The sequence below is a fragment of the Pseudorca crassidens genome, chromosome 17, assembly GCF_039906515.1.
Source record: "Pseudorca crassidens isolate mPseCra1 chromosome 17, mPseCra1.hap1, whole genome shotgun sequence".
NCBI lineage: Eukaryota > Metazoa > Chordata > Mammalia > Artiodactyla > Delphinidae > Pseudorca > Pseudorca crassidens.
The window spans coordinates 51,788,607-51,804,403 of record NC_090312.1 but is presented as its reverse complement, the minus strand read 5'-3'; the positions used below and the strand labels follow the sequence as shown (position 1 = coordinate 51,804,403).

Genomic DNA, 15,797 nt, shown 5'->3' with positions numbered 1-15,797 from the left:
GGAAAGTAAAATCTTTCTTGTCCAACTGAAGAAACATAAAGTGCTCAAAAGAAATGTATATTTCAAAAATGATTTTCAGCATCTGAGCAAAGGACTGTGCTAAGTGCTACATAGGACGGGAGATGAAAGCAACATAGTCCTTCCCCCTGCCCCGCCTCACCCCCAAACAGCTAGTAATCCAGTTGAGAATGAAAATCCCACTAGACAAGACAGAATGTAGAATGGAACACAGTGAGTAAGACAAACCAGACTTAGGTGGCTATAGAGCAGGTTTCTGCTCAGTGAAAATCATGAAAAAAGAGACTCACATGACAATTTTCTTCCCTTGTTTGAGTGGGCAGAGGAAGTGAATAAATCAGCTTGAAAGCATTGGTTGATACTTTCCTCTGCCTCCCAATTACCCCTCCCCCAAACACAGCATCATCAAGTCCTGCCCCTTCCACATCCAGACTGTACCTCGAGTCCTTCTTCCCTCAATCCCTGTTGCTCCTACCCTTGTTCAGGCCACTGTACTCTCTTGCCCGGACCACCCAGATTATCAGCTTATTCCCATTCTCTTTCCCTTATTATCAGTCTTCTACCCAGCATCCAGAGTAATGTTTTTAAATGTAAACTAGAGCAAAACCCTTCCATGGCTGCCAAAACTACAATGAAGTATCAACTCCTTCAAGACCCTGTATCTTCCAGCCTCTGACCACTCCTTCAGGTTCATTTCCTCACTCACTCCAGCTTCACTGACTGCTCAGTTCTCTGAATGCCCCACACTCTTTGCCACCAAAATACTTTAGCATATGCTGTTCGCTGTCTGTGATGCTGTTCCTTCCCACTCTTCCCATAAGTCTTATTTGCCTGGAAGTCTCAATTTAAAAGTCACTCCCTCAGACAAGTCTTTCTGAGCCCCCACCATAAACTAGGTCTCAGAGCACCATGTACTTTTCTTTATCATAGTTGGTAATTACGTATTTATTCTGTGTCTGACTCCTCACAATACTAAAAAGCGAGGAAATTTTCTTCTTGCTCCCCACTATACACCCAGGTCCTAGAATAGTCTGTGGCACCCAGCAGGGGATCAGAAAATATTTGCTGAATGAACATACATGCTCAGCACTAACATGGTGTACAAGAGTAGAAATTATGTCCTCTTTATTCAAAGTGATTCCAATCTAATATATGCAAAACAAATGGAAGCAGAAAAAAATAGAAGAAAATCACATGGAGATCAGATTATATGGAAAGTGCCACAGAGGTGCATAGGCAGTCCATGTATCTTTTTTTTTTTTTTTACGGTACGCGGGCCTCTCACTGTTGTGGCCTCTCCCGTTGCGGAGCACAGGCTCTGGACACGCAGGCTCAGCAGCCATGGCTCATGGGCCCAGCCGCTCTGCAGCATGTGGGATCTTCCCGGACCGGGGCACCAACCCATGTCCCCTGCATCGGCAGGCGGACTCTCAACCACTGCATCACCAGGGAAGCCCCCATGTATCTTAGAAAACAGAAAACACTAAATAAAGAAAAGGTATTCTTTTAGGTCATTTCTATCTTCAGGGAAATCCCCATGGAGTCATTGGTAACCACAATTTTCTACAAAGGTAGAACCAAAAATAAAGAAAAAAAAAAAGCAAAATAAAACCCACCTACCTGTCCATAAGCAGAGACCAAAGGATCTCGGCTTACTAACCCAGGATTGCAACACACGGATAGCCAACTGTGCCAGCAGCACTGAAGCTGCGCTGGCCGCCAGTGCAGGTCCCAAATTTGCACCACCTGAGCAGTACAGAAATTAGAAGAAGAAAGTAACGCCAAAATTGGTTCCACTTGGAGACATAGCCTTGGAAAGCATCACACTCACACTTACAACAAGGAACAAGCTAGACAAACGGCAAATTAACAATTTTTCATGAACTCATCAGAAAGCGGAGGTCACGGAGCCAATAACCAACCCAGAATCTGAGGAAAAACAGGCATCCACAGGAAGAAACAGGACCCAGGCCTTTGCCTGGCTGGGACAAACACCTCTGGACACCATATAAGCCATTAGGAAGAATTGAGCTAGAAATGTTTAACAAATTGCTGAAGGCCAATCGTAGGCTTGCTAAGGGCTACAGTAATAGGAAAAGCTGGGTGAACAGTATGTGGGAGCTTCCTGTACTATCTTTGCAACTCTTCTGTTAAGTCTAAAATTATTTAAAACAAAAACTGATGGGGGACTCATGAACACTACTGAGTGTGGACAGAGGCAAACAGAAAAAAACATCTCATGGGAGGTCTCCCATCCCAGGCATGCATGGTACTCTCAAAAGAATATCCATGTAGATGACTTCACTCACCTAAATTATGAAAAAAAAAAAAACAGGAATTCTAATGACTCAGCCCACAGAACCAACAACTAGAAGTTCTTCACCCCTGAAAAACTACAGATATATTTATTTTGCATTCCTAGAAATTATAATAAAGGTTCACATCACATTAATGGAAATAAATTCAGAAGGGAGGTATGGGATGCATGGAGCAATGGGACGCAAAAAACCAGAATACCCGTTGGTAAATTTGAGTAAGAACTGACTATAAAAATAATGAGGATGGGGGCAAGGGGTATATGAGAACTCTCAATACTTTCCACTCAATTTTGCCATGAACCTAAAACGGCTCTAAAAAATAGTCTACTTTTTAAAAAAATACATAAATGATAACTTTTTTGTACTGAAAAACAAAATGGAATTAAAATACTAGATAAAAATGGCACAGAAGATGGAAAAGCCTCTCACAGCAGACCATGGGAGGAGTATTTAAACGAAGTTAAAGCATTCTAAAAATACTAATCTTGTTCAGGAGGAAGACAGAAATATTGATTTACTATAGACTTTGTTAAAAAATATATGATTAAGTACTTCCGTTTAAAACTCAGGTTCAAGATGGCAACACACACACTGAATCTACAGATACAAATAGAACAACTTCCTCTGAAAAAACCTAAAAACTGAGCAACTTCTATAAATGGGTCCAAGGAGAAGGCCCACAGGCAGCACGTGGGAAGCGCTGGGACTCAGTCTCGGCATAAACGCCACCCCTACTCCTCCCCCACGCCCCCTCCCCGCCCCAGTCAGGAGGGAACTCAACAGCCAGAGTGTCTCCGAGGAGCAAAGGATCTGAACCCCACACCAGGTACCCCAACTTCCAAGACCTGCACCTGAGAGGCGAGCCCCCAAACGTCTAGCTTTGAAAACCAAGGGGCTCTTATGCCCAAGACCCACAAGGCTGTAGCGACGTGAGAAACAGCTTTTCCGGGCCTGGTGCTGGGACTCACCTGCTCCAGGGCCCTGTGCGGAGCAGCCGCTGGGCGCCCAGACTTTGTGGTCGGGAGGCTCGTCTGCTTGTCCTGCAGCTTCGGCCTGAGGTCAGGCCTCTGATTTGACACACATCTGGGGCCTTAAGGGAGTGCTCTCTGCCTGGGAGACTGGCGGGCGCTGTCTCCGGACCCGTCCTCCGCCTAGCCCAGCCGGACACCAGCTTAGCGCCTGAGAACATCCACCGCCTCCCAGAAGGGAGCTCCTACGCGCCTCTGCTGCCCAGGGCGGTCTTTGCAGAGGCGGCCAAAAGATGCCCCGTGATCACCTGGCTCTGGGAGCAATTCCCCATTGGTCAGAAAAGTAGCCAGACCTTAGAAAGGTACTAAGCCTGCCAGGTCTCAGAGTTCGTAATGGTGGACAGTGGTGGAAACTCAGGATGCCAGAGCTCAGGCTTCCCTAGGTAAACACTTGCTTTCTGCATTTGTCAGCTTGAGTGAAAGGCCCTGCATGCTTTTTGCTTTGCAAACTTTCCCTCATCTCTCAAGTTGCACCCCTTCAAGAAGTGTTCCCTGGCCCCTCAGTCTGGGCTTCCACAGGACACAAGGCACACCTGAATCTTAGCCCTTTACCACAGTGGATGTGTTACTTTACCTGATTCCCAATTAGACTGAAAGACCCCTGAGGGTAGAGGCTAATTCTTTTTTTTTCTTTCTGTTTTTAACTTATAGTTGATTTATAAGTTTCAGGTGTACAACATAGTAATTCACAATTTTTAAAGGTTGTAATCCATTTATAGTTACTGCAAAATATTGGCTATATTCCCTGTGCTGTATAATATATTCTGTAGCTTATTTATTTTATAAAGAGTAGTTTGTACCTCTTAATCCTCTACCCTATCTTATGCCTCCCCCCAACCCTCTCCCAACTGGTAACCACTAGTTTGTTCTCTGTAAATCGGTTTTATTTTTTAGACTCCACATATAAGTGATATCATACAGTATTTATCTTTCTCTGTCAAACTTACTCCACTAAGTGAGATACCCTCCAAGTCCATCTATGTTGTTGCAAATGGCAGAATTTCATTTTCTTTATGGCTGAGTAATATTCCATTGTGTATATCTACCACTTCTTCTTTATCCATTCATCAGTTGATGGACACTTAGGGTGCTACCACCATATCTTGGCTATTGTAAACAATGCCACTATGAATGTTGGGATGCATATATCATTTTGAATTAATGTTTTTGTTTTCTTCAGATATACAACCAGGAGTGGAACTGCTAGGTCATATGGCAGTTCTATTTTTAGATTTTTGAGAAACTACCATACTGTTTTGCACAGTGGCTGCACCAATTTACATTCCCACCAACAGTGTAGAAGCATTCCCGTTTCTCCACATCCTCACTCATATTTGTTATTTGTGGTCTTTTTGATGAGCTATTCTGACAAGTGTGAGGTGATACCTCATTGTGATTTTGATTTGCATTTCTCTGATGATTAGTGATTTTGAGCATCTTTTCATGTGCCTGTTAGCCATCTGTATGTCTTCTTTAGAAAAATGTTCAGTTCTTCTGCCCATTTTTTAATCAGTTTTTTTTTTTTTTGATGTTGAGTTGTATGAACTCTTAGTATATTTTGGATATTAACCCCTTAAGGGTCATATCATTTGCAAATATTTACCTCCATGCAGTAGGTCATCTTTTTGTTATGTTGATGGTTTCCTTTGCTGTGCAAAAGCTTTTAAGTTTAAGTAGGCTCCATTTGTTTATTTTTGCTTTTGTTTCCTTTGCCTTAGTCAACAGATCCAAAAAAATATTGCTACAATTTATGCAGAGGCTAATTCTTAATAGACTTTTTATTCCCAGGTCCTGGCACAGCTTGTTTGTGAATGAAAAAGAATTAGACACTCCTTATGAATCAACAGAAGACAACTCTATTTCTTAATAAGGCTCCGCACCCAATTTGTGTGGGTTTTTTCCCCACACCAAGCAGTCTTCCAACACCAGCTGGGTGTCCTACAATTTAACTCAGTCCTAACACTATCTACCTGGAGATAACATCAGATCCCACAAGTTAAGTGCTCAGTCCTACAAGAGTGCTGCCCCCCGCCCCGCACTTCAGATGCAAGTTCAGTTTGTCACTAGTGCTTCTGACAAACCAGCTATAAATTGGATGTTCCAATAAACCCCTCTCTGGGTTCAATTAATTTGCTGGAGCGGCTCACAGAATTCAGAGAAATGTTTTACTTACCAGATTACTGATTTATTATAAAAGGGTGTAACTCGGGAACAGCCAGATGGAAGAGATACATAGATAGGGCAAGGTATACGGAAAGGGCCTGGAGCTTCCATGCTCTCGCCAAGCACATCACTCTCCCCAAGTCTCCCCATGTTCACCAACCCAAAAGCACTCCAAACGTCACTCTTTTGGGTTTTTATGGAGGCTTCATTACATAGGCATGATTGATTAAATCATTGACAACGGATGATTCAACTCAGTCTCCAGACCCTTTCTCCTCCCAGGAGGTTGAGGGGCAGGGCTGAAAGTTTCCACCCTCTGTTCACACAGCTGCCTCCACTGGCAGCCAGCCCCCATCCTTAGGAGCTTTTCAAAAGCAACCTCATTAACATAACAAAAGACACCTTTATTGCTCTCTTCACAGAAAATTCCGAGGATTTTAGGAGCTCTGTGCCAGGAATAGGACAATGACCAAATATATATTTCTTATTATAAAGCACATTATCACACTTAATAATTACCATTACCACAAACAACATAAATTAAATGTTCTTAAGTCTTCATGGTCAAATTTTTAAAGCTGTTCTGAATTGCAGATCATTTGTAAATGAATTTCTTTTAAATTAAGAGGGTATTGACATTTCCTGAAAGGAAATTGACATTTCCTGAGAGGGTATTGACATTTAAATTAAGAGGGTATTGACATTTCCTGAAAAATGTTTTCAAAAATTTATCTGTATGTGTCCTAGTTGCATTCATTGTGCTAACAGAAATACCCTACATGAATTCTGTTTCCAAAGTTAATTTGGCAAACATCTGCTACAAGAAAATGGTCCAGCTGGTTTTTGACATGTAGTGACAATAAATAAGTGGTCCTTTTCACATATTGCATGGTGTTTGCTGTAGTTTTCTATTAAAGGGATGTGGTTTTTAAAAGAGAAAAAAGACCACTTAATTTCATGGCCACCCAAGGCACATGGAAACATATGTGACTCATGTGTCTAAACGCCAGACCACTCTTCATAGATTCAACTGGGGTCACATTGCCAGTAATATCTCATATGTTACTGACCCATGTCTCTTATAATTTAACATCACTTACCACATGCCTTACATGTATTAATCTTTTCAACAACCCTATATAGTAAGTATTATCTCGATTTCCAGAGAAATAGTCCACAATTATTAGTTAAGTGGTAGAGCATCTGACACCAAAGTCCATGTTCCTACTGTCCACACACTCTCCACACCAGTGGTTTCTCCACTACCAGGTTTCATGCCCAGTGGACAAGGCCTTCTCTGTGCAAACTTGCATGAGGGCACCTTGTCATGCCTCTGAAGCCCATTGTCAGTCCCCTTCCATCAGACAGAGTGGCACATTTGTACCCACCCTGCAAGCTCTCAGGCACAGAAGAACCATCCAGAAGTGCAGAGGATGCCTCTCTCACCCAATCCAGTGTCCCTCTTTTATATCCAAACAGCAGTTTACCATAGTATCTCTCAGAGCATCTTCTGAAACACTTTCAACTCTGCCTCAGATCCCTCTCTCCCTATGCCGGACCAGAGGACTAAATCTAAGACAGACACTGCAATTCTCCTTCCCAAGGAGCAAAGGTTTTTATCCAAAACCCAATAGCAACCTGATCAGTGCACACTGAGCTGGGTTAAGAGGCAGGCAAGCGCTGAGTTATCATAGGAAATGTAACCAGACAGAAAACGCTGTATTCATCGAAACTCCTTCCATGAAGAATGTGACATGTGGTTGAGAGGAATAGGTTAAAAAGTCACTTGGAGATGGTAAGATCCCACAAGGGTGTGTAAAGGTGGTAGTTAAATGCCTGGTAAGAAGGGGTGGTGGTGGTGGGGCATCTGGTTAGCCTCTGAGTTTGACTTGTTGGGGGAGGTGAACAAGCTTGGGGCTAGACGGGAAGTGTTCTTGTCAAGGGCTAAGAGCTGAGGGGGGTGGGTCTGCCTCTCCCACAAGGAGCGCTTAACCTTTCCCCAGCTGAACAGGAATTTGAAGAGGCACCATACTGAGAGCCTGAGAATGCCATACAAGCCTGCCCTATAGTTTCCAGCAGTAGGTGTGGCCTGGGCTGCTGCTATGACTCCTACCTTCCATATAACTATTTCTGGAAATGTTTAGCTTTCTTAAATTTAACTCATTTTGTACTCTCAATATTTATAGCACCTGCTTTAAATAGAGCCCTAGGCTATTGTTGTGAGAACACAAGAAAAACATTAGCATCTGGGAAGCTTCAAATGAAGGAACAAAACTATTACATACAAAACACTTAAACAACATAAATGCTTAACTTAAGTAACATTAAATAACTTAAATAACACTAGTGAGCACTTAGTATATCTGACACTGTGCTGAGTGCTTTATATGCACTATCTCATTTAATGTGTGTGTGTGCACGCGCACGCGCGCACACACGCACGCACACACACACAGAATACCTTGAGGTAGGTACTAGTATTATCTCCATCTTACAGGTGAGAAACCTAAGACTAAGAGATATTAAATAATTTGCCCAAGGTCCTCCAGCTAACAAAGAGCAGAGCCACTAGAAGTCAGTATGTGAAGGAGATCCACCAAAAGGTGTGGGCAGAACTCAATGGAAGGGATAAGAATAGAAGAGCTGTTGAAGAGGGTCAGAGTGAAAGAAAGCCAGGAAGACAAGACATGCACTGGAAACAACTTGAGTAAGAGTGCAGATGTCAGAATAAAACTCCAGAATCCAAACTACGACCTGCAAGACAAATCCAGCCCACCATCTGTTTTTGTGCAGCTTAGTTTTGCAAATTAAGAATGGCTTTTGGCTTTTTAAGTGGTGAGAGGAGAGGGAGGATCAAAACAAGAATAATATTTGTGGTGCTTCCCTGGTGGCGCAGTGGTTGAGAGTCCGCCTGCCGATGCGGGGGACACGGGTTGGTGCCCCGGTCCGGGAAGATCCCACATGCGGCGAAGCGGCTGGGCCCGTGAGCCATGGCCGCTGAGCCTGCGCGTCCGGAGCCTGTGCTCCGCAATGGGAGAGGCCACAACAGTGAGAGGCCCATGTACGGCAAAAAAAAAAAAAAATTATTAGTACTAAAATTAGAAAAAAGGCCATAGTTTATAAAACAACAAAGAGGGAAAAAAGAAAATATTTACAAAACATATATCTATCCATTAAATAACTTTGATTTAAAGTATATAAACATTTCCCACAATAATAAACAAACAACACAATTTTTTAAATGGGTAAAATATTTCAACAGATATTTCACCAAAGAAGAAATGTGAGTGGCAGATAATTGCCTGAAAATATGCTTAAAATAATTTTACTCATTAAGAAAATTTCCATTGAAACCACAATGAGATACCACTACACAGCTTAAAAAGTAGCTTAAAAAAACAAACACACAAAGGAAAAACAAGTGATACAAAGAGTTTACAAGGTGAAGTGCCACTGGAACGCATACATTTCTGGTGGAAATGCAAAATGTAACACTTTGGGAAAGAGTTTGGCTGTTTCTTCTAAAGAGAGACATAGGGAATTCCCGGGAGTTCCAGTGGTTAGGACTTTGCGCTTTCACTGCAAAGGGCGTGGGTTCAAACCCTGGTCGGGGAACTAAGACCCCACAAGCCAAGCAGTGCAGCCATAAATAAATAAATAACAAATAAATAAATAAATAAAAGTTAAACATATGATCCAGCAATCCAAGCCCTGGGTATTTAGCAAAGAAAACTGAAAACACACGTCCCCACAAATGTTTAGAGCAGATTTATTCATAGTAGCCAAAACCTAGAATGAAGCCAAACATCCATCAACAGGTAAATATATAGATAAATAACACATGGCACATCCATACGATAAGATTCTCAGCAATGAGACAGAGTTAAACGAGCAATAAATAGAACCAAACTACTGATATATGCAAAAATATGGATCAACCTCAAAAACACTATTGTAGGTGAGAGAAGCCAGATACAAAAATCTAAGCACTATGTGATTCTATTTGTATGACATTTTATAGAAGGCAAACTACGGTATAGGGGTTGAAATCAGATAAGCGGTTTCCAGGATCTGGGGCTGAAGGAGTCAATCAGCGTTGCCTGGTTTTGAACTTTATATGAATGGAATAATATAGTATATCTTTTTTCAGGTCTGGCTCCTTTTGGTCAGCAGTACATTTGTGATCTTCATCCATATTCTTGTACAGAGATATTATTTGTTCATTCTCATTTTTATAGTATTCTATGCATAACTATGCCATGATTTACTTATCAAATTGACTGCTGGTGTCACACTCACATTTTAAAATTACAACATAATAGCCTAATTGGCTAAAGTTCTTTTTTAGTTAGATTCTTAAAATTCTTAGTTTTAAATTCTTATTTAAGTCTTAGTTAAGCTCTACAAAATCTAAATGGGATTTTCCTTACCAAGTCACCTCTTAAGCAGATATTAAAACTCAGTATATATATCCATACCATGCATTGATTTTTTAATGAAAAATCCCCTTGATCATTTGGTCAGTTTGGGTTTACCCCCAAATATTATCACATCTGATTTGCCAGTACCTACCCACTCCTAGATTTTCCCCCATCAATGGAATTTCTTTCTTCTTCATGGATTTTCTAATTTAGAGCTGGAGATACTATCACCCTTCCCATTTATGACAGTCAATAATTTCAGAATATTTGTCTATTAGATTATGGTAGTCTTGGCCTTCTCCCCAAACATCATCAAGATACTCCCTGAAGGAAAAGAAAGAGGAGTGTTGGTTGTCAGTTCACACACAGTTTAGATGATAAGGGATTCTGCCCCAAACAATGACCATAATTAACTAGGGTAGCTGAGATAGAAGGCAAAACTTGTGAGTACATTACCTTCAATTACTGTGGTAGATGGAGCCACAGGTATATGAGTTAATTTTAAATGAAGAGGTTCTGGCAGGAGTGTGTTTCTGAGTCTCCAAAACCTGCACACATCAAGGTAACAAGGATAGGTTTAAACTTGGTTGAGTATTGAGTTTTTGCATTTTATTGTTGCAGTGAAAATCATGTCATGAACACTCCATTTATTTCTCTACATAAGGATGTTCCTAATTAATCTGTTATTCAAAAGCCACCAGTATTATATTAATAGCTGCAATATTTCATGACACTGACTAAAGCCCAGAAGCAGGTTCCTGTGGCCCAATTAAGTTTTTTAAAACCTTTTACTCAGCGGGATGCTGCCTACCTGGATCTTTGAATGAAAGGAGATTAATGAAGCTGCAATGCAGATGATTATATTGAAAGTGATGAAGAATTTATTAGAAAGACAATCATCACAGGCTGTACAGTATACGAGGCATAAAACTGCTAAAAGTAATGACAGAGTATAGTTTAGGCAAGTAATGGGCAGTAGTGCTACAAAAGGAGAGCATGGAGATATATTATTTAGTAATAAAGTTCTCATAAAAATTGAAATATGAGGTGGAAAGATTAACACGGTCATACAAGTCATCTTTAATGTTCATAGCCAAGTTCTGGCTTTTAGAAAGAGTAAACTGAATTTATGCTTGTGACAACATGTAAGTCAAAATGCTTATTTATACATTACATGCAAATGACTGCAGACCTTTGGTTTGCAGTTACCAAAGTAATGTTTAGTAGCATTTAAATTTATTACATTAACATTGGATCAGGAGCTGTATTTCTACCTGCCAAATGACTAACATTTGTAGGTCCTATCATCAATAAATAGACTATAGTTCACAGACCCCTGCACTGCTAGTCCCAAATCAATGAACAAAAGATTTCACTTTTTGTTTTTCCACCTTAAACTGAATATAGATGTGTTCTCGTTTACTCCATCCTAATATTCTAATATTATTGACACAAACCTTTCGGTCTTCTGGTATGTTTGCTTCCACGAAGGGGATGCATAGTGCTCTATTTAAGAGCAAGGGCTTTTGATGGAAGTAGACCTAAGTGAAAACCCTAATAGCCAATTACCAGCTGGGTGACCTTAGTTCAATGACTTGATAACTCTGGTCTCATTTTTCTCATCTGTAATAGGGACATAATAATACCAGTCTCATGGTATTATTACAACAATTCAATAAAGTATATAAAAATGTATCTAGCCTATGGTAACTAACTCAATTATTATCATCATAATTATCAGTATCAATACATTCTGGGAGTTTCCATAATAGAAAGTGGCATCAAAATTCTTGAAGGAGAGGCAAAACATACCTTATTCTTCACATAGTCTCATCTCAGCTTCATTTCTAAAGTTAAAGTTCTGAAGGTTAACTTGTGTCTAATGAGGTATGTAAGTAAATTGACAGCCATTTGGATTTAACACAAATGTTTTATAAAAATGCTTGTCTTTTACGATTTCTTAGAAGTGGGTATAAAATTGGAGCTGTAGAATAAAACCAATCTGAATTTTGAGAAAACATAAATATTTACAAAACATTTTATTCTGAATTTGAAACCTTTCCTATTTCATGTCAATCACGTAAAGAATGGGAATAAGATTTCCATTTTAAACACAGTAGTAACAGAGGCCTTAATAAGAAAATGGCATCTGAGTAAAGGCCTGATAAAAGTGAATATATAAGCCATATGAAACTCAGAGGAGAGATTTCAGGTAAAGGGAATACCAGTGCAAACACCCTAAAATGCAAAGGAGGGTGTGGTCAGTGGAAGTAGTTCACCATGGTTGTAGTCAATAAGTTGTGCATTGTATACAGAACATCTTAAATCAATAATAAGACTGATTAAATGTTTATTATCTTCATGAACTGACAAGTGTAAACAATATCAGTGATAAAATACTCCTCCCTAAAAAAAAAAAAAATAGTCTATTGATCTAAGATCTAAACAACTGCTGTGGTTTCTATCGAGCTCAATGGCCTGCTGCCACTGGCCCATCTTTGGAAACATACCAAGAAGGAACAGCACAGGACAAGTGTGTCTGGATCGGATTGAATGGGAACAGGAGCTGTAGATGAGTGGGTCAATGATCAATAGCGTGCTTAGAATATGTACAGCTTTGTAAGCTCTGTTTGGACTTGAGCTTTTACTCTACAAGATGGAAAGCCATTGGATGGGTTAGAGTAGAGGGTTTTCAAGATATTACTCATACGGGCTTCCCTGGTGGCGCAGTGGCTGGGAGTCCGCCTGACGATGCAGGGGACACGGGTTCGTGCCCCGGTCCGGGAAGATCCCACATGCCGCGGAGCGGCTGGGCCCGTGAGCCATGGCCGCTGAGCCTGCGCATCCGGAGCCTGTGCTCCGCAATGGGAGAGGCCACAACAGTGAGAGGCCCGTGTACTGCAAAAAAAAAAAAAAAAAAAATACATATTACTCATGTTTTCAACACACTGATTGCAGTATTGAAAATAGACTTCGGGAGGGGAATGTGATAGTTATGAAAGAGAAAATTGAACGAGATGGTGATTGTTCTCACTACATCCTATTCACGCCACCGGTGAAGGATGAGTCCCATACCCTAAATAGTACAAAATGGCTGAAGATATGACATTCAACTTTGAACAGATGAGATTGACGGCAGTTTATTAGTCAAACATACTCATAACCTGGGAGAGGAGGACTCCACACACTATGCAGGGCAACACAAGAGTTACAAGAATCAGCAGGGGCTGTTGAAGGCAGACTTTGTAGTAACCAGAGACAAGTGGACCACTCCCATTCCAGTTCACATCTTGAGGATGTGATTGGTTTGTCTGAATAATTTTGCAGACTGACAGAGGAGTAAAATATATTAGGTTCAGATCCAGATGGGGTACAGCTGGTCTGGTTAACAGGGGAACTACCTGGGTGTGAAGTCTTTCCCACTGAGCATGGAGCATATTAGCAAAAGCAGAGGAACTCACAGATAAGCTTCTGGGGCTCTGTGATACTCAAAGATGTCAAGGAATACAGTGATAGCTTGGGATAGAAGTAGAATTGGTGAAATTAGTAAGAAAAGAATTGATGCAGAATATATTTTGAAGGTAGAGCCAACAAGAATTGTGGAAGAACTGGATGTGGAATTTGAAAGAGAAGAGTCAAATATGACACTAAAGTGTCTGACTCTAGCAAATGAAAAGATAGTGTTGATTACTGAGAAGGAAAACTATAGGAGTAGTAGTTCACGCTTTATCCACACAATTAAAAACTATGTAGATGTACAAAACATAAACTTTTAATGTACTTATATGGAAATATCTCAAAATATAGTAAGTGAAAAAGCAAGGTACGTGGTATCCAATATAGCATTTAGGATTCATGTTTTAAAAGGGAGAGAAAAAAATAGATATTTGAACTTGCCAGGACACACATTTTAAAAATTTATATGAAGTGTGTAGGAAGCAAAAAACAAGTAATAATAAGAATTACCTGTTAGAAGGAGAGGATAGAAGTTAATTGGGCAGAGATTGGGAGCAAAAGAGGAATATATTCACTATAGTTTATGGTTTCTGATGTTTGTACAATGTGAATGTATTTTTTAGATAAAAATAAATGCTTAAAAAGATATAGGGAGAAATTCTGTTTGAAAAATGTATATAGCTGACAGTCCCTGATACAGTATCTCCACATATATACCACTGTCTCTTGAAGAAACAATAATAAAAGGGAAAGACAAAAATAAGAAAGAGATGAAGGAGGAGGAAAATAAGAAAAGCAATTACAATAATTATAACAAAAACAATAACATATTAAAACTTAAGACTAAGGAAAAAGGCAGAAACTAATTACTGAATTATAAATATGGCAACCCATTACCTATTGCCATAATTTGGAGATGGAGTCCCAGGAACAGGACTGATAAAATCAGACTTTGAAGTAAAATTATCAGCTCATCATGTTTTGTCCTGAAAGATGATCACCTTTTAAAAAAAAGAAATAAGGCTGATATCACATGGGGGGTTGGTAAAAGTTTAACAAACTATTTGGGAATGTTAATTGCAGCTGTATGGCTGATTAGTAACATGCAAATGTACATACTTCCATTGTGGCTGATTTCAAATTACCAACATGACCTCATATTTCTTCGCTGCTCTTTCTTTCTTTATGTAGATACAAGTTTCAGACCTTTATCATTTTCCTTCTTTCTGAAGAACTTCTTTTACCATTTCTTTCAAGGCAGGTCTATTGGCTACAAATTTCCCCAATTTTTGTTTGTCTGTGAAAATTAATTCTCTTTCATTTTTGTAGGATAATTTTTCTGGGTACAGAATTCTAGATCTTTGGGTTCTTTCTCTCAAAGTTTAAATATTTCACTCCAGTCTCTTCTTGCTTGCATGGTTTCTGAATAAAAGTTCTATATAAGTCTTATCTTGTCCTTCTATAGGTAAGGTGTTTTTCTCTTTTAAGATTTGCTCTGTCTTTAATTTTATGAAGTTTGAATATGATATGCCTAGCTTTTTTTTTTTTCTTTTTAATTTATTCTTCCCTCTGTTCTGAGTTTCCTGGATTTGTGGTGTGGTGTCTGTCATTAATGTCAGGATGTTCTCAGTCATTATTATTTCAAACATTTCTTCCATTCCTTTCTTCCTCTGCCATCTGGTATTCCCATTATGCATTATGCATTACACCTTTTGTAATTGTCCATCAGCTTTTGCATATTCTGTTCTTTTTCATTATTATTTCTCTTTGCATTTAAATTTTGAAACTTTCTATTGACATTTCTTCAAACTTGCTGATACTTTCCTCAGCTGTGTCCAGTCTATTGATGAGTCTATCAAAGGCACACTTCATTTCTGTTACAGTGTTTTTGACTTCTAGCATTTCCTTTTGATTCTTCCTTAGAGTTTCCCTCTGTCTGCTTACATTATGCATCCATCTTTGCATGTTGTCCACTTTTCCCATTAGAGCCCTTACCGTATTTATTAGTTATTTTAAATTCCCTGTCTGATAATACCAACATCTCTGCCAAATATGAGTCCAGTTCTGATATTTGCTCATCTTATCATGCTGTGTTTTTTGTTGTTGTTGTTTGTTTTTTGTCTTGTAGTCCTTCTTGTAATTTTTGTTAAAGGCTGGAAATGATGTACTGGGTAAAAGGAACTGAGATAAATTGGCCTCTAGTGTGAGGTTTTAAGTTTACCTGACTGAGATTTAGGTTGTGCTTACTGCTTGCTCTAGCTGTAGGAGTGAGAGGTTAAAATTTCCTCTGATATCCTTGTTTTTGTCACTCCTGTAATCTTCAGGTTTCCTTAGATACTTCTTAAATGAGGTCTGAGACATGCAGTTCTTTCACTTGTATTTCCTGTTATTAT

General features: G+C 39.7%; 1 long non-coding RNA gene across 1 annotated transcript; it reads right to left on the bottom strand.

Moving 5' to 3' along the window:
• Window positions 1–9,280: 9,280 nt before the first annotated feature.
• LOC137210740 (uncharacterized) lies at window positions 9,281–14,427 on the bottom strand. The gene is made up of 3 exons (XR_010936689.1): window positions 14,302–14,427; window positions 10,405–10,496; window positions 9,281–10,272 (listed from the first exon to the last, which is right to left on the bottom strand). It is a non-coding gene; the product is annotated as an uncharacterized lncRNA (long non-coding RNA).
• Between the last annotated feature and the right edge of the window lie 1,370 nt (window positions 14,428–15,797).